Source organism: Macrobrachium nipponense, chromosome 41 (assembly GCF_015104395.2).
Source record: "Macrobrachium nipponense isolate FS-2020 chromosome 41, ASM1510439v2, whole genome shotgun sequence".
NCBI lineage: Eukaryota > Metazoa > Arthropoda > Malacostraca > Decapoda > Palaemonidae > Macrobrachium > Macrobrachium nipponense.
The window spans coordinates 23,030,773-23,053,058 of NC_061102.1; the positions used below are offsets into that span (position 1 = coordinate 23,030,773).

General features: G+C 38.9%; 1 protein-coding gene across 1 annotated transcript in view; it reads left to right on the top strand.

Moving 5' to 3' along the window:
* Nucleotides 1-20,029, top strand: part of LOC135212595 (protein phosphatase 1B-like) — a gene marked incomplete in the record, with an annotated part of 159,091 nt that extends 139,062 nt beyond the window's left edge. The window contains 1 exon segment of the mRNA XM_064246152.1: nt 17,066-20,029.
* Between the last annotated feature and the right edge of the window lie 2,257 nt (nt 20,030-22,286).

Sequence of the window (22,286 nt, forward strand, 5' to 3'; positions counted from 1 at the left end):
AGACCTGTCAACTTTGAATATGTTTATAAGAAAAACCAGGTTCAAAATGGAAACTCCAAAGTCTGTTCTGCAAGCAGTCAGGATCAAGGACTTTATGCTGACGATCGACTTGAAAGACGCATACTTTCAGATCCCAGTCCATCAGTCTTCCAGGAAATTTCTCCGCTTCAGTCTTGCAGAAAAAGTTTTAGAGTTTAAAGTTCTGTGCTTCAGATTGACAACATCTCAAGTTTTTACAAGTGTTCGCTCTTGTGTCAACATGGGCGCATGCTCAGGGGATCAGGCTAATAAGATATCTAGACGATTGGCTGGTGATAGCAAAGTCCAGAGAGAAATTACTCAGGGACAGAGCGACCCTTCTACGGTTTTGTCACAGCTTAGCATTGTGATAAATCGGGAGAAGGTCGCAGTTGGATCCAAGTCAATGGCTGGTGTTTCTGGGAATGGTCATAGACCCACCAATAAAACAGTATTCCCAACAGACCAGAGAGTAGAGAAATGCAAACAAGTGGTGAAGGCCTTTCTAGAAAAACAAACACAGCCAGCAAAACAGTGGCAGGTAGTACTGGGAGTTCTAACTTCCTTGGTGAAGCTAGTACCACAAGGGAGGTTAGACCTTCAGTCTGTACAATGGAGGATGAAGGAGTTCTGGTCGCCAATAGTAGATCACCCGTACGAGCAGATTCCCTTGTCGGCAGAAGTGAGGAAAGACCTGCTATGGTGGGTGAAGGACAGCAGTCTGACAGTGGGTGTTCCCCCTTCAGCAACCCTAACCGGATCTCTTGCTGTTCTCAGTTGCGTCACTAGAAGGTTGGGGAGCGCATATGGAGGAGCTGATGGTTTCAGCGAAATGGAGCCGCGAGGACAGGAAACTCCATATAAACGTGCTGGAGCTAAAAGCAGCATTTCTGGCACTACAGGAATTCTGGGAGAGGGTGCAGGGACATTCAGTGGTTTTTATGTCAGATAACACCACAGTAGTAGCTTACATAAACAAACAAGGAGGTCTAGTGTCTCGACAGTTACATATGATGACAGTTCAACTTCATAAGTGGGCTGTAAGAAGAACTGTAGTAGACATCAGGGCCAGATATATTCCTGGGAAAAAGAAACGTAGTGGCCGACAAGTTGAGCAGAAGGGATCAGATCCTGGGAATGGAGTGTTCCTTGCACCAACAAGTTGTGGACAGAATGCTCAGGTTGTGGGAAAGGCCAATCATAAACCTATTTGCAACCAGGTACAAGAAGAAATTAGGAGTAGATTGTTCGGTAGTCCCGGACGTAGCGGTAGTAGCAGAAGACGCACTACAACACCCATGGGACAATCTGGACGTCTATGCATTTCCTCCTTTTTGTCTAATCTGTCAGGTTCTGAACAGGGTAATGCAGTCTCAGAACCTCAGAATGACTCTGGTAGCTCCGTTATGGCCAAAGGCGGAATGGTTTCCGGACCTCTTGGAACTCCTGATAGACGTACCAATAGAGTTACCACCATGGAACAACCTGCTATGTCAGCCTCACGTGGAGAGGTACCACCAGTCGGTGAAGTCCCTATCACTTCACGGGTGGAGACTGTCGAGTATCTCTAGCGAGCGAGAGGGTTTTCGCAAAAAGCAGCAGCGCACATGGCAGGAAATATCAGAAAGTCATCGGCAGCAGTATACCAAGGGAAATGGTCAGCATAATGTGATTGGTGTCGTAGAGGGAACTTATCTCCACTCGGTACCACTATTCAGCAATTAGCAAACTTTCTGATATATCTCAGGACAGAAAGGCATATGTCTGTGTCTGCGGTGAAGGGGTACAGGGCGGCTCTAGCCTTGGTCTTACGCATGAAAGGCGTGGACATTTCATCTTCATGGGAGTTGGCCATGTTGATGAAGAGCTTTGAGCAGTCATGTTTACCAAAGGAACTGAAAGCCCCAGATTTGGATTTGACCATGGCACTGAGTAGTCTGACAAAACCCCCCTACGAACCACTAAGGCAGTCCACAGATAGGAGCGTAACCCTGAAGACAGTCTTCTTATTGGCCCTAGCTTCAACCAAAAGGGTGGGGGAGCTACATGGCGTCTTCTATGGTAAAGCACTCGAGAGGTTGGAAGTTAATGGCATTCAAGTTTGTGCCAGAATTCGTGGCCAAGACTCAAAACCCATCAGTAGTGGATGGCAGGGTTGACTTTTTCCATACCTTCTCTGGCTGATTTTGTAGATAATGACAAAGATGGGATGCTTCTGTGTCCCGTCAGGGTAACGAGAGTACTTAAGGACGACAAGGCACCTCAGGCCTGGTGCAGGAGATTGTTTGTAAGTACAGGACGGACCAAAAAGGAAGTGTCCAGGAATACAATATCGTTTTGGCTAAGAGAAACGATCAGGAAGGCCTACATGACAGAAGGCAAGGGGTCAGATAGCCAGGTGAAGGCTAGGGCTCATGACATTAGGGGCTTGAGTGGTTCTTTGGCATTCAAGAAGATGTCTGTCAAGAGAATTCTGAAAGCTGGTGTTTGGAAACGCCAAACGACTTTCACTTCCTTTTATTTAAAAGATGTTGCCCATAGATCCTTGGATACCTTTTCCTTGGGTCCAGTGGTGGTGGCCCAGCAAGTGGTATAGCTCATCCAGTACCCCTGGCGGGTCAGTTTGTGTCTAGTCTAAGATGAAGGTATGAGAGTAGAATGAATGGGTGGTCTTTTTGTCTTTACTACTTTCTTTCTACTCCTTTACCTACGGGCAGTATGAAGGAGAGACTAGATGCAGGTGAGGTGGTTAGCCATACTGTAAAGTTATGTTAGAGTATAGTATACTTTCCAGTAGCAACACACCCCTCTCGGTAGTCGGAAGGGAGGGGTGATGGTAGATCCAGACACAAGGGACAAGAGTGGTTTAGGAGAATAGTGGGTCCCCTATTTCCCCGTAGATAATAAACCATGGCATGATACCAGCACCCAGTGAGGGAAACCAATAGATCTCCTTATATCTTTGGTTCAAAGGTTATAGTCCATTCTCTTAGAATTCTCTTAATATTCGGAAATGGATTTAGGTGGCAAACTCCCAGTCAATTACAGACTTACCTCCCTCCAATAAGTAAGTCTATCCTAATGTTAAGACCAAAGGTTTGTTTCGTATATGAACAAATGACAAACTTGTAACTAATTTGTATTTTTCATAACTAACAAACCTGAGGTCTTAACAGTTAAAGGGCCCACCTCGAACCACCCCTCTAGCAGTCTAACTGGGTTAGAAGTATAACTGGCGGTTCGTTCACACGACGCCAAGGGCATTCTGGGTATAAATGCCCTGTGACCTGGTATAAATGCCAATAGTCCCTGGATCGCACAAGTTTAATTTAATTCTACAGGTTTCCAGCTTGGCGCTAGTAAGACCTTAATGTTAAGACCTCAGGTTTGTTAGTTATGAAAAATACAAATTAGTTACAAATTTGTCATTTTTCATTACTTACAAACCTGAGGTCTTAACATGAGGATAAATACTCAGCGCCAGCTGGAAACCGTTATAGTTTAAAATAATTGTGTACGCAAGGGACTATTGACATCTGTGCTTGGTCACGAGACATGTGGGGCCACCCACATACCCCTCATTAACTTGTGACCCCGTAAGTTATTCATCCAACCTAGGTTAGTTGATAGAGGGGTGGTTAGAGGTGGGCCTTTGTATGTTAAGACCTCAGGTTTTTAAGTTATGAAAAACACAAATTAGTTACAAATTTGTCATTTGTTCATATACGAAACAAACCTTCGGTCTTAACATTAGGTTAAACTTACTCTTGGTGGGAGGTAAGTACTATTAACCAACTGGGAGTTTGCCACCTTTGATCAGTTTTCTGAATACTAGAATTCTACGAAACAACTGACCAGTATTTCCGAATCTAAGACATATATGAATATCATAGAGTCAGACTTCTGGGTTTTTTCACAATGTCATAGTTCATTGCGTCCGAGGAAGATAAGATCTGTTCCCCTAACAAACCAATTCATCCACTCATGTAGGTTTGTTACCATTCCTCTCCCCCTTGCTAGAGAGAGGAATGTCCTGCTACTGATAGGTATCTTACTGATACTAACCCTAACAGTATGGCCACTTCACTCACCTGTACCTTGTCCGTTCCAGCTTGTGATGGTACTCTCTTCTTACTGCCCTAAGTAAAGAAGGAGACAGAAATTTGAAAGGGAAGAGGCCAGTTAACTCCTCCATTTCACATTCATACCATCATCTTAGACAAGATATACAGGAAATTGAAAGTGGTTTCCATAACAAAGAACCCACTCAAATTTCAATGAACAGACAGACACTTACTTAAAATTGCTCAATTTTGAGCTTCGATATAGTCACAGACCAACTGTCACGATCATTTTAACAGATATGTTCTTAAATGCCAGGAGGGCCATACTCCTCTGATGACCTTCTCTTCTGTATAACCTCATTGGTACAACTTGACAAACAAGGAGTAGGCTTGACCGATCGCCTCTATTTGGCCTGTTCCTTTACGTCTACCACCTTAATGTTCTAGGTGGAGTAGTTCTTTCTATAACCACAGAGTACTTTGACAAGTCAAAGCCAGCCCTGCTAAAGGTCCCTCACACATACTCATACCGTACTGAGCATGACTAAGAAATGTATCTGTCATCATGACCTGTGCTGCATTGACTCATTATCCCGGATTCCGGGGCCAACTGGAACTGATGTTCCAGACTACTTTTGAGTCTACGTCAAAACCCTGGTTATTGAGTACTCCCACTCTACCAAGGTCAGAGGAAGACCTCCTCATCCACGGTCAGTTTTCTTTAATGTGACTGATGTATGTGCCTGGTGGTAGTGTGTCAAGGTTACTCTGATACAGAGTATGTTTTCACTTATCAGATCAGAGTTCTTACGTGCCCCATCCAGTTCACTGCTCCTGATTCATCTGAAGATTAGTCAGTGTGAAGTGATATTCACATGTCCAATCACCAGTCCAATGTATATCAGCATGCATGTAAACATGTAATTACAGAGATTCTTCCCTCTGTTCTGACAACCTCTCCACCAGATCATTGTCTATTGACCAAATGCCTTTAATGGACAGAAACGTCCACTATACAGGCAGTCACAGCCAAAGAGTCATTCTGTATATGTGAGCTAATGACCTCTGGAGTCGTGCTACGTCCGAGGTGACACTCTACACCCAAAAACGGAGAACTATTAGTTCGAAAGGGATTACTGGTCAACCTCCAGACCTTGAGATATTAATTCCACATATCAGTGGTGCCTCTTCACACGAACCTGGTAGCGATGATTGTGCTACGATAAACTTTATCAGTCACTCATCCTGGGTCCTCATTAATTACTGGAACCCATCCTTCCGCCCGGGACATGGCGGAACAGGTAGAACCTAGAGTTTGCGTAACCTCCAGGATGTTCCCAGTATCGCAAATGGAACCCTCAGGCTTCTCGAAGGGTGAAACCTCTGAGACAGCTATTACATGGTTTTTCCATTATATGAGTTCCTCACTGGACGAGTGGTTTGTGCACTCATCTGCCAAACCAGTGGTCCGAGGTCCTACTCCCATCTCGGCCAATGCGGAATCAGAGAACTTATTTCTGGTGATAGAAAATAATTTATTGGTATAGTGCGGTTCGGATCCCACAATACGCTGCAGGTCCCGTTGCTAGGTGACCAATTGGTTCCTAGCCACGTAAAAAAATATCCAATCCTCCAGGCCAGCCCTCAGCCCTAGGAGAGCTATTAAACAGCTCAGTGTTTTTGTAAAAACTAAGATCCCAACCACGACACACCTTATGCGGTGACCTGTTACAGGCACATGTTTAATATGCTACCCTCCAAAGGGAAATCCTATATTGCCAGAAACCATCATGGTGCTATTCTCGAGTAACCTAGCCCAGAATTGTAGCCAACGTCACTTCACCCTACCTCACTCATGAAGAATGGGAAACTCCCCACTTTCCATTTCCAGATATGATGAGGTACTAATGCCTTGTCTAGCCAACTGAAGCTCGAACCCTCATGTTAGGTTCATGACTTCAATATAGAAACTAGACCAGTATGGAAGAGACCCATTTGTAGATTCCAGGTTAACCTACCCAACAACCACTTGGACTAGTCTAAGTAGGTATCGTCAATTAAGGATTGACAAACTTATTTTAAGTTGGCAAGACCAGGTTGACCCTGGCTTGGTTAGGTTAGGCTATGTTAACCCTTCCAATTAGGCTAGGACCCAGGTTTGGTTAGGTTGGGCTATGTTAACTCTAACAGTTAGGCTAGGACCCTGGTTTGGTTAGGTTAGGCTATGTTAACACTTCCAATTAGGCTAGGCTAACTCCTCCATCACTTAGGGTAGGTTAAGTCCATCCGAGATGTACACTTAACTAGGCTAGGCTAGTATAGACTAGCTTAATCTAGAAACTAAATGACTTAGGTTAGGGTAAAGATGTTCAAGAAAGTTTGGGCTATCCATGCTAGGCTACAACCACAACCTTCTAGGCCGAGGTGGTAAAAGTGTTTCGAATGGGTAGCCTAGGCACTAGTCTATGCTCGGCTATACTTATAACCTTACTAATTCGCCCAACCTAAGATAGTACGGGCATGTTCAAGCAACCAGATCATGTTAAGTCATCAACCCACTGTTAGGCTAAGTTGACATTTATGTCAGAACCACCTAACCTATGAGTTAGACTAAGCGGACCCGGCTAAGCTAAGAATTGTACCACTCAGATTAATCTAAGATAGTAAATTCAGGATTGAAAGCCAAACCGCAACCATTAGTTGGTCCAAGCCAGCACATGCATACCCAACCAGTTAATTCGGACAGTCTAGCTAAGAACTACTACTCGGATAAACTAAGATAGTAGCAGTAGACTCGAACTGGCTGGAATAGGCTACGAATATAACCACTTGTTAGGCTAAAAGGTAGTATGACCCAATTATCCTGGCTATAGCATCTTAGGTTACAAGTGCCCTACTTAAACTTGTCTACCTTAAGTGACGAAATAATGACATTCACCTCTTTCTTTCGACTTAGGCTAAGTTCCCATTTGATTTCATTAAGAAGAATGGTTCTACCGTACTTTCGAAGGAACCAAGCTTTCGATTAACTTTAACTACTTGTGTAAGAGTCTAAGCGTTTGGTCAATATTCTATTAGGAAGAAACCAGCTTATACCAACAAGTAAATAATACATGGGAATTCTATTTACCTGTAAAGGGTTGAAGTTTTCTGGAGTTAACGCAAAGTATGCTACTTCCCACCATTCAGGCTGCATACGATTACTAATAGGTATCCATATCCTTCTATCAATCCGTGCATTTTACGTGTTGTAAAATGGACTCTACATGACTACAACAAGATAATTCATACACTTTCGTATCCTTTTTCAAACCAAACACCATGTCAATCCCAGGGAGCAGCATGCTGGCAGGTGTCTCCGTGCTCCCCAAAAGGTTATTGAATTGACTTATCAAATCAATCACCCCTCATACGAAGCCAGAAACTATTGGTTTTCTCTTCCCTCCGGTTCTAACGCACTGTGTTCAGCCAGAAGAGACGTTAACTCCTCACGGCACCTTTGATCTTTAATGGCCATTGATGGGTTGATCTCGAATAGTCAGTAGGATGTGAGAAGGTATCTATTTGCATACGTTATGGCCTTCTGACCCTACGGCCATGGCAACATTGATCTTTAATGGCCACTGATGGCTCAATCCGAATAGTCAGTAGGATTTGAGAAGGTATCTATTAGCATGTGTCATGGTCGTCCAACCATATGGCCTCGGCACCTTTGATCTTTAATGTTCGCTGATGGCTTGATCTTGAAAATATAGTCAGTAGGATTTGAGAAGGTATCTGTTTGCAATCCTATATACAAATATGAGAGCAATTTTATCATATTTTATTACTCTGACATCTAGAGTCCATGGAAAACGTTTGTAAAAGCATCAGCGTATGTATCAAGTTAAGCCACGGCATTGTAGTCTCTCTTAGACTCTGTAGTCACCACTGGCTACTCCACGTCAGCCGCTAGCCTAGCGACCATCGATGCTTTCGCTCGTTCAGACTTGTAAACGGCTTCGTCCGATTTCTTTAAGCTTACCAGCCACAGACTTCTTGATTTTCTTCCTGATTGGGCTGTGACAGTCCTGGTTCGAAGATGAAGAAAAATTTACTCTTCTCCTCTTGTACCGAGGATCAGTCACAAAATCCCGTGTCCTCCAACGCTTGACTGGTACACTCAGTGATGCCATCAAACTTAGCTATGTCAGCATCTAGAGAAGAAGACAAATCATGCCTTTTCTTTTTCTTTTTGTCTTGCTTAGCCATTTTCACCTCTAGATCCTGTTTATTCTTCATTACTGTGTACCAATAAGTTAAAAAGCATATTAGGTTCCAGAGGCAGCGAAGTAAATCGAGAATCAATAGGCTGTGACGTCATGACTACCGCCACTTGCAAGCGGTCTTGGCTATGACGTCAACACGCTTGATGGAAGCGTGAGGCTGTTTATGGTACTCTTGCAGCCAAGATCAAGAGATCCAACCTTCTGTGGCATTTCTACTTTACAAGGATGTGACAGTCCTGACTTGAGGATGAAGAAGAAATTATTCTTCTCCTCTTGGCACGAGGATCAGTCACGAAGTCCCTGATTCTAGCCTTTCCAACTCTTCACAGCAGCCACACTAGACTAACTTTCCATCATTCACTTGTTCGACAATTACAACTACTTCTTGTGCTTTCATATAATAGGAATGTAACAATCCTGGCTCGAAGATGGAGAAGAAACTTCTCCTCTTGGCTCGAGGATCAGCTACGAAGTCCCTATTTTTTTCCAGGATTGGCAGGAGAATGCACTGACATCAAAGCCAGTCACCTAAGCTTGACGCCTAAGCGGAAGGATACATAGGAAAGACTTGTGTCTTTTCCATTTATGTGACTTATATCTCCTAACGCTTGTAATTTCTCTCAAAAACAAAACAATGTGCATTATAAACCTCCCATCCAAAAGCATAGTTGTAAAGTACTCTTGTATCTCGAAATGAAAATGGAATCATGCCTTCGTGTAGGTCGCAGCTGTGAAGAGACGTCATGGCGGTCGCCATGTTTATGACGTCACTGAGCAACTCGAATGTGAAGCCAGCACCCTACCAGAAGTGCAAGGCTGTTGATGTTATTCTCGTAGTCATAGCAACCTGACATTAAAGGCACCCTTGTTGCCCTATCTGCTTCTTTACAGATGGCGACGCATCCGACTGCCATCCAATGCATGTCAGGATCAAAGGGACATCCATCACGTGGGATCCTGGATGGCAACACTACGTTATACATCAAACCAACTGTCCTTTTGGGTTGGTTCTCCTGATAAGCCTAACGCTGACCGCACACCTGCATCCTCTCTACCCAAGTATCTGGAATGAAAACAAGATGGCGATGCACGCCTCTCCCCACGGGGAAAGGAGCACAATTAGTCATAATTACTTAACAAAGCACATCCAGATACATCAAAGCTTTGGATTACAGGCAATCCATATGAATATGCAATATTCCCAAGCACAGGTAACGAATTAACCGTACCTTAAGAGTTTCTTCACCTACGACTTACTACACGATGAGTACTTGGACGTCGAAACCGTCGAAGAAAATAACAGGGCGTTTATCTGTTTCTTGTGATATCCAGGAAGTCTCGCAGCATGAGAAAGATTCATGTTCACATACCCAGGAATTCCAAACAACAAACTGAAAACAACAGGGGGCAAACTAAACCGGCTTTAAAAGGACGGAGCAAAGAATGTCCTCACTTAAAGGTGATAAGAAAATAACTAACGGGGTCACGAGTTAATGAGGGGTATGTGGGTGGCCCCACATGTCTCGTGACCAAGCACAGATGCCAATAGTCCCTTGCTTACTCAATTATTTTAAACTTTACCGGTTTCCAGCTGGCGCTGAGTATTTATCCTAATGTTAAGACCGAAGGTTTGCTTCGTATATGAACAAATGGAACTTTCGGCATTGTGAACTTCATGACTGACAGCGGATGCTGATGAATGAGAAGACCTGTCAAAGATCACCTTTATGGCCATATTAGGAAGCTCTTCTAATATGTAGGTCTTCTGGGAAGAGGGAGGGTTACATTTAAGCAGTAATCCCTTGTGTACTAGTTATTCAGCCTTCCTTTCATCCTCTATATAAGATTTTCATGAGGATGGTAAAGAGTGATAGGCAGAATGAATATCCTCATTGAAGAGCTGTTCTTCCACCTAGGCTTCATTGGAGAATTTTGTGAGTTGTTGATACATAAAATTCCACATACACAGTCAAGGACGACCTTGAATAAGGATTTCCCCCGAAGGATTCTGATATCCTCCCATAATTCTGTATCTTTGTCCTCCACTATTATAATCTTGTTCTGTGAGGAATCAGACCTTTCTCTTTGGAGGCAGGTCCTGCCTGGGCAACACTAATAGGGATATGGACATGAGGTTGAAGTGCTAGGAGAAGATATCCTTTGGTGAAAAAATGAAGTGTGCTAGTCTTGCAGGACTTCCATTTATTTCAATGCTGGGGTCAGTCAAGGACTCAGAGTAACAAATGAAAATAAACCTTATAGGGAGGGAAATGTGTCCTGCTTAGCCTGTGTTAGAAAGGCAAGTAATTGGAGGAACTAGTTTCTCTCAACATTTGATCAGTTGGAAGGAAACTAGTGATAATGGTATTTTTTAACTACTAATCCCTGTGGAGTTACTTGCAAGGTTGCAGTATTATTAACTAGGTCAGCTTCCTTAGGTATTTATGAAGTAAGACCCTGGGGTCTTTGCTGACCTGAAGTGGAAGATGGTTGTTCAGTGGTGACAGCAGCTATTGAGCTGAGGCTGCAAACAACTAGGTCTGATATGAGCCACCAAAACTACCAGTGGAAATGGGGACATACGCTTTAGTGATATCCAAAAACTTCAACCCAAGGAATACATTTGCTGACAAACAAATGATCCCAGCAGGAAGGACCTTGCTGTGTTAATAAAAAATTTTAAAAATCATAAAAAACAAATAAGTCCTGTAAAGTTTTAGATGAAAAAGTAGTCTCTCTACTCTTTGCCAGGATGTAGGTCTTGGTCTTTATCTTGGTTGCTTCCATATCTGCTGCTTTCCTTGTTAACTGTTCCCCATCCATTCTCACCACTTGTCCAAAACATTACAATGTTTGTGGTCTCTGAAGTCCTCATAATTTGATCTTCCCACTGCACTTCAGCCACTTTTTCAGAATTTACATTTTCCTTGTTAGTGTCCATGTTTCTGTTGCATAGAATAATACACAGGCACTCATCATGAATCTTTGCTGTCTCACGGGGGCATTATTATTAGCCAGATATAGACCTCTCCCTCAAGATTTTATCCATGCCATAACTAATCTCTCAGTTCCTTCATAGTGCAGTGTCCCCTAAATGTAAAACCTTTCCCTCAACAATAACATGGTTACTTTCCTGGTTGTACCCTTTCCAACTTTCCAGTAATCATAAGCTTTGTTTTGGTTATGTTGATTTTTTAGTTCTCGTTTTCTCTACTCTTGTACATTTTAAACATTCCCACTAAGTCTTCCTTGGACTTTACTGTTAAAATTAGATTCTCTGCATAAAACAGCAAACATTGGTCCCCTTTCCTTGAAATTGTAAAAGGGAAAAAACTTGGCGTCAGGATAACCTGGCACAAAAAGTGCTTACAGATATTGAGAAAATTCTGTTTATGTGGACACCACAGATTCATACAACAGCATAACTGTAAAAGCAGAGCAGTGGGAAAGTTTTTGGACAGATGCATTGGGTGGGTGCTCTTCTGCATTCAGTTTGTATGAAAATGAAATAAGTTCAATAAAGAGTAAGACCTCTCATAGATTTTGAGGTAGAAACTAGCTTTTACAATGAAAAATTCTTTTGTAAACATTTTGATCTTGGGTGGATGGTGATCAATAGGTGGAGATTTATATGTCATTGTAACCCAGATGCAGTATCATCACACTGAAATGCTGGCTAGTCTTTAGGGGCTCAGAATTTCTTTAATGTTTTATTTACTTAAATATGGAAATCTGATTGGATGAGATCAGTTACAAGTTTCAGAAATTGTATGGTTTTAGCATTTTTGAAAGGTGGATATTTCCCCAAAATTATTAGGGAATGAAAGAAATTAAACAGCATAAGCATGTAACTTGTGCTGCTGGCTAGCTTACATTTTTTTTGCATTACAATACCAGTGCTATTACATGCCAGAATGATATACTTTAATTTCACTGAATTTTTTGGAGTTAGCCTGTTAACTGCATATGCCAAAATTGATGAGATATAATTTTGTTTTGTTTTGTTTTGTTTGTCTTCATTGTTGTGCTTGAGATGAATGTGCATCAGTTTACTTTCTCTTCTTCTTCTCTTTTTTTTTATTTTTTTCCTGGCTCTGGTTAAAAATAAAAAAGTGGCGCTTATTTTTTCTGTAGTGTGGTTTTGCTCTGCTTGGAAATTTTGCATGAATGAAGGTAAGTTTTTTTTTTTATTTGCATGATTTGTATTTACATATACTACATCATTATCACAATTGTATTTAATATTAATGCAAAAAAAATTCTTACTGAGTATTTTGATGAATTTATTCATTTTAATTGTAAGAAACTGGAGTCAACTTGTACTTTGTATATTTTTCCTGGCAAGAAGGTACAAGAATAGTATAGGATGAACATCATTTCATTTGCAATTTGTATTAATTTATACTTGTATTATTTGGTCAATTAATGTTTGTTTATGAAAGGTTTATTGAATGCTAGTCTGTATAAATATAATTTATTTTTTATTAACTTGATAGTCATAATGTAGGACAAATTGAAAAAAGAATGCCCAAAAATGGTGATCCTCAAGATCACTTCAATTTTCAATAATATAGTATTGATGTCTATTTTTATGGAAAGCTTTTCCCAATTAGTACATTTTGGAAAGAAAAGTATCTCTGTAAATTGGTTTTACAGAATCTGAGGCTATTTGCACCAGAAATATATATTTTGTAATAAATATGAATGAAAGGTAAAGGAAAGATCATAAATTTATGAAACAATCGTTTTATCCGCTAACAAATTGTAAGTGCTTTCATACCTTTCAATCATAACATTGTTGAAAATGGTTGATAGGTTATTTTTGAAAATTAAAAATACATATAAGGAATTACACCTCTGGAAGAAGAATGTCTGCTTCTTTAACAGACTCAAAATACTAATTGATGCAGACACATCCCTGGCAAATTATTGAAAGGGTAGTTAACTATCATCTACATATTGCAAGAGAAGAAATAGACAACCACCAAGTTCTGTACCATCAAGAGGATGAACTGTCATTGCAAGATGGCTTAGATTTTCTAGCCATTAAAAACCGTGTTCCATACTTGTTTGGGCAATTTTAAATTGGCATAAAGATATTTATCATCTGTGTGGTATAGTAATTTCCTGCATTTTCTGACCCTTCTACCACTTTCCAATTAAATTGCCAAACAACCACAATTATCCTTACTGTGCAAAGGAAGGGACATTCATGTCCTTTTTTTATGTAATCCACCTTATCTTTAAGAATATAGCCTAGAAAATTTTCTAAAATTAAACACCTTGCTCTACAACTTGACAAGTTCATGATGATTATCAAGTAGTTTACTAAGACCTTTCTGTGTTTTTATAGACACATCTTGTATTATTGCTCATAGTGCCCACAAGTAGGTGGCTTTCACATGGTCACTTGGTTGTAGCCAATCTGGCTAGTGCATTTGGTTATCTGTTGGCCTATAATCTCAGGGACCAGCACTTGTTTCCCCCGTCAAGGGCCGAATAGTGAGACTTTACCGGATGGTTACTGCCATGAGTGACTTCATTGTGGGGGTTGGGGTTACCCAGCTGATGTCCACCCAAGAGGCAGTAGCCTGTGGGAGGACTAAAACCACCAAACATTAACTATCCCTGTCTAAACCAGGGATCATGACACTAAGGCACAATAGCTTGCATAGAGGAAGTTGACATGGTCTATCCAGTCTCTCAACAGTTGGAAGGTAAATCAGGAAAGCTGAAGAGGGTGCTGGTATAGCTGTTGCCAGGACAGATTCGTTCTTTTATTATTTCCATCTAACTTAACCTTAATTGCTCCTTTTCTTTCTGGGCAAGTTCCTTAGAATTTGGTTTAGAAATCCATATTCCACAAGGCAGTATATCTGCAACCCAGCAGTTGTTTCCATCTCTCATGGAAAACACACAGACAAACAAATATGTAACACAATCACACAATAAAAAAAAATAAAAAACCAGAATGTGTAGATAGGGCAGGATGTGCATAATAAACTGGCTTCTATGCAAGATAGCGCAGTGCACGTCTTTCAAGGAAGATGGTCGAGAGAAGATTGGTGCGTCATGTGGCAAAGTAGGGGAAAAGAGAGGCCCAACTCTGCCTACTATCCCCATTGTCTATCACCCTGCTGTCACCAATTCTTGTTCTATTTTTAACCAGATTCAGCTGGTGCTGAGAGATTTCCCCTATGTAAAGACCTTAGGGTTGTAGTTATGAAAAATACAAATTGATTTAAGAATTTGTGTTGTTTCATGCCTTGCCAAAAGATGACTTGGAGGTAGCTGTAATATAAGGGAGCCTCATCATTTCAGTTGTCCAGATCCTTGTAATTGATACAGTAAACCTTATAAAGTCTAGAAGCGGAAATCTTCTACGGGACTTGCTATATCCACTTTTTATTTAAGGGTTTCAGTTTGGATTTCTTCCCTTGGACCTTTCATTTTGATTTCCTTCTGTCCACAAATTATGCATAGACAACACTAACCCTTTACGTATCTCCAAGGAAATTGGAGAAGGTATTGTCAATCAAATATGCACTATGTATTTACTTTTAACCAAATGAATTTCCATATGGGACCCAGATACTTTTCATATTCCCTATGTTGGAAACTAATTGTTTTCTCATTTTCATTTCCTCTTCTCATTTAACTGCTAGGGTAGTTTCTCAGACCTTTCTCATTGACCTATTGATAAGAGGCAAATTTCTTCCTTAAGTGGTGCATTTTTTCCAATAAAAATTAAATGGTAATGGTAACAATTATTACAATGTTGGGTATCCTGACCTTGGCCTCTTAAATGCATTTTGGTTGTTATCCAAGCTTTGTGTGTCCTCAGCATGGATATCTTATTGTGACCCTGGTGTCTTGTCATTTGGGGCTTGAATGTTGAGCCTTGAAGGGCTCTGTTCTGTCCTCTGCTGTGTACCTTTGCTGTGTAGTCAAGGTCTGTATAAAGCATGTGGTTTGTAATGAGGAATGCACCTATATGTTGAAATCATATATTTTTTTTAATGCACCTATGTTGAAATCATGTTTTTTTTATTAGCAAATATTATACATTATTTGTAACTCCCCGTATTTGCTATCGAGTTTTCTTTGTAAGCGTCCTTTCTGATTGCTGAGTGCAATTATACTGCCTTGAGGTTGCAAGGTTTTATTGCAACTGCTACAATTTATCCTTTCTCCTCTCAGCAACGGTGGTTTGTCCTTGCCGATGTCAGCTGAATGAACGCTTTTGTAAAATGCCAAATTTTTTATTTTTTATTTTTCATAGCTAACAAACCATCAGTTTTAACATTATGATAAATCTCCTGGTACCAGCTGGAAACCAGTAAAAAAAAAAAAAAAAAAAATGCAAATACAAGGAATCTGTGAAATCTGGCATCTGATATGTAGCCGACCTCGGAAGCGAGTCAGACGCCACGCTTGAACCAACCTAGTGACGCATTAGTCTTTCTTCAACCACCTTGGGAGGGCGCGAACGTTCGCTTTGCTCTCCTCCTCCCAAGCTGGTTTTTTCACTTGAGCCCGTGTTTCTCTGTTTTATCTTGGATTCCTCTATCCAGCCTGAGAAGTCCTATGAACGTCAACTTATTTGTCCCGGCCTTCCAAGGTTCCTGTGTTCACACTCCCCGACTTCGTGTAGGACAGATGCAACTTGCAGTAGATGGGCTTCCAGGCCTATTCCTACTGCTCCATCTTCAGCTGATTTTATGTATATGTTGCCCATCTCTCGGGAATATTGCCCCCCTTCAGGGAGAGAGGGGCCAGCACCATCTGTTGGTATGTACACTATGAGAACTCTGAACATGTGAAAAGTTTGGAAATAGCACATTTTGTATTGGATCCATTTTCCTATGTATTAAAAAAAAAAAATTTTTCCATATGTACTTCTGTCCCTTGCATGTATAAATTGTATCATGCTTATTTCAACATATAATAATACAATACCAGTACTAGTACTACTATTATTATTTTGCCCTGAATTCGACTAAAACATAAGTATCTTTAAATTATAGTGCAGTATGTCTACTAGTTGAATATTTTGATTCGACTGTCTAGGAAAATCTCATGTTTCAGCTTATGTGGGTATAAAGTGGAAGATGTTATCTAATTCATAAATGTTAAATAAAATATTGGCTTGAGTTGGCAAGATTTTCAAAAGTACTCTATCATTAATAGGTAAAAATTGTGTAAAGTTCTAAATCATTTCTGAGTTCTCAAGTTGGAACTCATTAAATTTGTAGCCACAAAAACTTTGGATTATGTATTATTGGAATTTGGTTACATTATGCAATACATATATATCATACCTATGGATCTGTAAGAACTTCATGCACCAGGCTTCCACCAATTAGTAATTCATCATTATCCCTAAATATATTGTACTTTCATTTGTTTTTGTTTAAAGCTGTCAGAGTGGCTATGACCAGATGGAAAGTTGTTTTTGTTGAAAGCTGTCCAAATTGTGACTGCATGTGGAGGGGAAGGTTGAACGCTCTTAAGAAGACTTGAACCCACAAAGTGGTTGTAGGTCATGGTTTGCATGCCCACAAATGTTCTCTTTCCATTAGGATATACCTCACGTCTGCCATCAAATGACTTAAATTAATGTAATGCTATTTCATTTCTCTCCCCCCGTCTCCTTTTTTTAATAAGTACATATACCTAGATACTTAATATTAATGTTTTTAATTCTTTTTGCAGGATAGTGATGCTTACATTAATGACTGTTGCACCTAGGGTTCTCTGAGGGTGCAATTTAACAACCCAACGATAAAAACACAAACATTTAAAAAAAAGCGTTGACTGCTGATGGTACAGTTTATGCAAATGTGCAGAAGCATTCAACAGATATTTCAAGATAGTGGACTCTGTGTCTGAGTAGTGTCAAGGAGATTTCTATGTAAATAAGTACTTTGTAAAAGAAAGGGAAGCTTTTTAATTAGATTTGAATATTTTGTTAAGTAACATCCTCTAGTTCATTAGGCTATAGTTTTTGAGAAAATTATACATTGGAAATGATAAAGTTTTGGGTGAAGTCCACATTTCATTGAATACATACTGTAACACACATTGTCATGTTTCATCTCTGCCTATCTGCTTAAGATCTCACAGAGTCCTCCAATCTTGGCACAGATATTTTTGCAGTCAAAAGATGTGCTAGTTTCATATGTGATAGTTCTAATGCTTTCTCCTTCTACCCCTCATGATCTTTGTTCTAGAGATGTAATGTAGAGGATCTCCTTCAATGGAAAACTGGTCATACCTGGTGGTAAAATATCTCAAAAAAACTGATCAAGGGTAATAAGAATTTGTAGGGTCAAGAAGTCTCTCTAATAATGGATTCTGAAGTACACTTAGTGTGGTATAATTAAGTTACCAAATTTTAAAATTCACATAGTTTCAGTTCCTGTTAAATATTAAGTGGAAGTGTGTTGAGTAGTTCCAACATCAGCAATCTTTTTTTTATAGATTATACTTAAAGTTCAAGTTCAGTATAATTTATCTTTTTGAAGTTCTGAACATTCAATTTATTTTGGCTAACTGTCCCAGGTAAGAGCAGAATTCCTCTGTATATTACAAATCTGAAGTGATTCAGGAGATTGCCAAGTTTTTCAATGTACTCAAGAGTTAATGCTTTAAAAGTAGAATATATATATAGGAATCTTTATATATTTCTTTCCTTATATTGTCTACTTTACCAGTAGGCTTCTTGGATGCAATTTTTTTTCATATATAATAAGGAAAGTTGTAGACTTGAAGAGCAGTGAAACTTTATACAAGGCACTTGAGAGGCATTGAATTACTGGGATGTTTCCTGCATACTGCCCCGACTGTCTTTTGAAGGAGGAGTGTGTCAAAGAATGTACTGTAATGATATGTTAAAACAGTTCATATGTTTTATGCTTTTCTCTGCGTACACCTACATTTCACCAAACTGAGAAGTGATGAAAATGTTTGTAGATAAATTTGATGATTGGTTAACATTATGTATTTCATATCCATGAAACTGAATATTTGTATAATAATAGCAGCTTCATGTGCCCTTTTTGTGGTGTTATGATCATGTAGAGATTCTAGTTCATTTGCCCAGGAATAATTCTTAATTTTCCAGTTAATTTAACTTAAAATGGCCGGTTATTATCAAACAAAAAGTTTCTTTGTGGGGTCCCTTTATTATATTAAACTAAATAATGGTTGGTGCATACTAGAGAAATCAGACAATTTCAGAATTTCATTTTGTTTCTGTCTGTATTGTTTATGCAGATAAGAAATTAAAACCTGAAATAATTGTTTGTCTAGTCATAATTAGTATTATACTTTTATTAAGTGCTAGTGTGATTTGATTTTGTTATTGCTACTGTTGAATACCATAAATAATAAAATCATTGTTTTTGATCCTCTATCAAAAGAATATTTTTTAATACTGATGGGAGTAATTTTTTCAGTATTATTCATCTATTGGGAATATAGGCTCTAATTAACCAGTGTAAAATTTCATGGTTAACAAGATTGCAAATTTCATGTTATTGAATCAAATTTGAGACTAACCATTAGAAAAATTAATTTTTTTTAACAAGTAAAAATGGATAAGAAGTCTTTTGGCAAAAGAATTAAATTTTCTTTTACTAAATATGTAAACAGTGGTAGTTAGAAAATGCTTCACAGGTATTGTGATTTTAAGCAGATACAATTAATGGATTTCAAGTCTGCAGATGTAGTAGCGTTTTCAAAATATTCAGTCTATGGGAAAGGCTTGCCTGCACCAGCTTTTTAATTGTATTACCATATACATAGAAAGTGATATCCATTTTCAGAGAACTATCAATGACTTTTTGTCAGGAAAAATATTTATTTTTATATAAAACTTGTATATGAAAAGAGCTGTTTTACATTTATAGGGGTAGTGTTTCAGATCAGAAAGTTGTTGATCTATATATTCTAAAGGAACTTCACAAAGATGATTTGTTTTGCAATTATAATATTACTAACAAAATGAACTGTATATATATGTAAGGAAAATATTTTTATGACAGCACAAACTCTTTTGGCATTTCCAGGTGAAAATGATTTCATTCATATTGGTTGGCAATAGTTTTTAAGTTTTCCTTGGTGTTGTACGAGCTCAGGAAAAAGTACCTTTTTAATTGGCAAAAAATGGGCATATGAAGGTTGCTACAGACATATTTTGATTTATCTTTTTTATCCCCTAGTTAGTACTTGTTGTCTTCTTCCTCTTTTTGTTGTCTGAAACAATGGATGTTAAAAAGTTTCCACTTGATTTCAACTCTATAGATTTGCCATACTATATTTTAGTTTTTTTTTTTTTTTCTTTTTGTTAACCGAAGTAAAAGAATTTTTTAAAATTAGATAATTTCCCTCATTTGCCCTACTTGTTCTTTCATTCAGTAAATTGTAAAATCGAATACAGTTGTCAGCAGCCCCTCCAGATTGTCAAGTCATGATTGATTATGAGTAATAAAAAAAAAAATTCACAATACACAACTTACGGGGACTGGTTTTACACACAATTTTTTTTTTTTCTATGGTCATTCCAAGGTACTATTATGTTGGCTCTCTACAGATCTCAAATCAGTATAACAAATAAAAATTTGTGAAATGTCCCAAAATTAAGAAGCATTTTAAGTGAATATTTCAAGATTTGAATACTTTGATCATTATCCTGTATATTGTTTAGGAGTTTATGAGGTCTCAAACTTTTGGACGATGCCCTGAATATATGCAGTTGCTATTGATATTCTGTGGTCTCAAGCTTTTGATTGAAATTACAATCATATTTACTTCAGTCAGGTAACTGTGGCAGAATGATTGTATGATTATACCATATTCTCAGAAATATGAATTAGTTGAAATCCTGAGAATGAAATTATCATCATCCAACAGGTTACAGTGCTATAGTGTTTCCATATAATTATCTTATATTGTAAATAGTTCACATTTTTATGGAACAAAACTAATAACAAGAAAGGACTCTAGCTCTCAATATTGGATACAAAGCAAAAGAAATAAAATTTGAAGCATTTTCTTCATGAGAAATAACATTTGCTCACAAGCACAAGAACTTCAACCCAGGACCATTGGTCCCGTTGCTGAATAACCACTGGTCCCATGCAACGTAAAAAGCACCATACAAGCAAACACTTTTGTACTACACAAAATTATACCGATAACACACATTTTTTCTGCCTTCCCCAGAGATCCCATGAATAAAAAAAAAAATTCAACAAATCCAGTGCAGAGCATATTAAGATAAGTTTGTATGAATTATGATAAACGGAAATCAAAACTATAATGAAGCCTTGAAAACGCATTAAATGTGTGAACCGTTATACTGAAAAAATTCTCTGTGAAGCAATGTGCCTCAGCAAAGCCTCCCGCCTCCCCACACAGTTACTTAGGGTTCTTTGCAGCATTCTAATTCTGTAATATCACACTCGGATCTGGAGTGACTCGGTGGCGTGGTTGGTATGGTCTTTACCTGGCACCTCGGTGACTGCAAGTTTGAGTCTCAACCATTCCGTTGAGGGGTCAGAGATGTGTATTTCTGGTGATAGAACTTCACTCTCGATGTGGTTCGGAGGCGACGCAAAGCCATTGGTCCCGTTGCTGAATAACCACTGGTTCCATGCAACAAAAACATCTTGTAAACAAACAAAACTCAGATCTGGGGGAGGATACTTTCAATGAGTTTACCGATACGCGAATTACCAGTTCTATATCAAGGAATTGAAAGAGCAGGGATCATTCTCCACCACTGGTAGCAAAACCTTTTGAAAAAATGAACCAACAACCAAGTTAATGCTCTAGAGTTAGAGTCATTTTAATAATCTGGCAGCTTACCTTGACATTTAGTCAAGAATCAGGGCATTTAGGAAGGTACATAAAAATTTTGTTAAACTAAACATTTTAGCAGTATATAGTTCAAACAAATGCCGGTTCTTTCCTTTCAGTTGCCTCAGCTTGGAATACATCAACTAAGCAACTAGTCTATACTTTGCTGATAGTACTGCAATGGTTGGAAGATATATGCTTTCCTTAGGAGATTCAAAGAAACTATATTTATTGGAACATCTATAATTTTGGTCATGTTCTTTCCGTTTAATTATTATATTATGTCAATATTCTGACCCTTACTTCGCTTTAGGATTTAAAGATTTCTCAAATATATTACGACCTTAAAAATTTAGTAGATTGTAACTACTAAAAAATTTATACTATCAAGACCTTTTAAATATTTACTGTATTTGCTGGTGTATTGAAAGCTCTCTTATATCTAAAACCTGTCCAGCATCCAGCCATTTGCAACGAGTAGACGCAAACAGTCAGTGCTGCCCTATTGTGGTGTAACATAAAACAACCTGAGAGGAGGCGCAAATGTCTGAAAGACAAAAGTTACCATTATGACATTAAATTTTAAGTAAAAATGCCAAGTTCTAAATACATTTGTATTTTTCATAACTAACAAAACTGCAGTCATACCATATGGGAAAATTTTCTAATGCCTGTTGGAGTCTGGTTAAAAAATTAGTATGTACAAGGAATTTGGTGGTAACAGGAGCTATCCAAGAAGGCAATGAGGAGGAGGATCTGCTGACCACCTTTCCCCCTTCTAGGATAGGTTCCTTATCCTAGGTAATTGTATGAGGGTTAGCCTGAGGTGGGCAATAAATGTTAAGGCTAGGTTTCTTAGTTGTGAAAAATGAGGTAGCCTATGGCAAAATGTTAAGGCTAGGTTTCTTAGTTGTGAAAAATACAAAATTTTAAATTTGTCACTGTTCATATACAGAAACAACCTTTGGTCTTTACACACGGGAGAATTGAGAAAGCCCTGGACCAATTAGAGGTTCAGTTCATCCTGGCTCACTTCCCGACCAAAGTAGGACATAGGAAGCAGTCATATGTC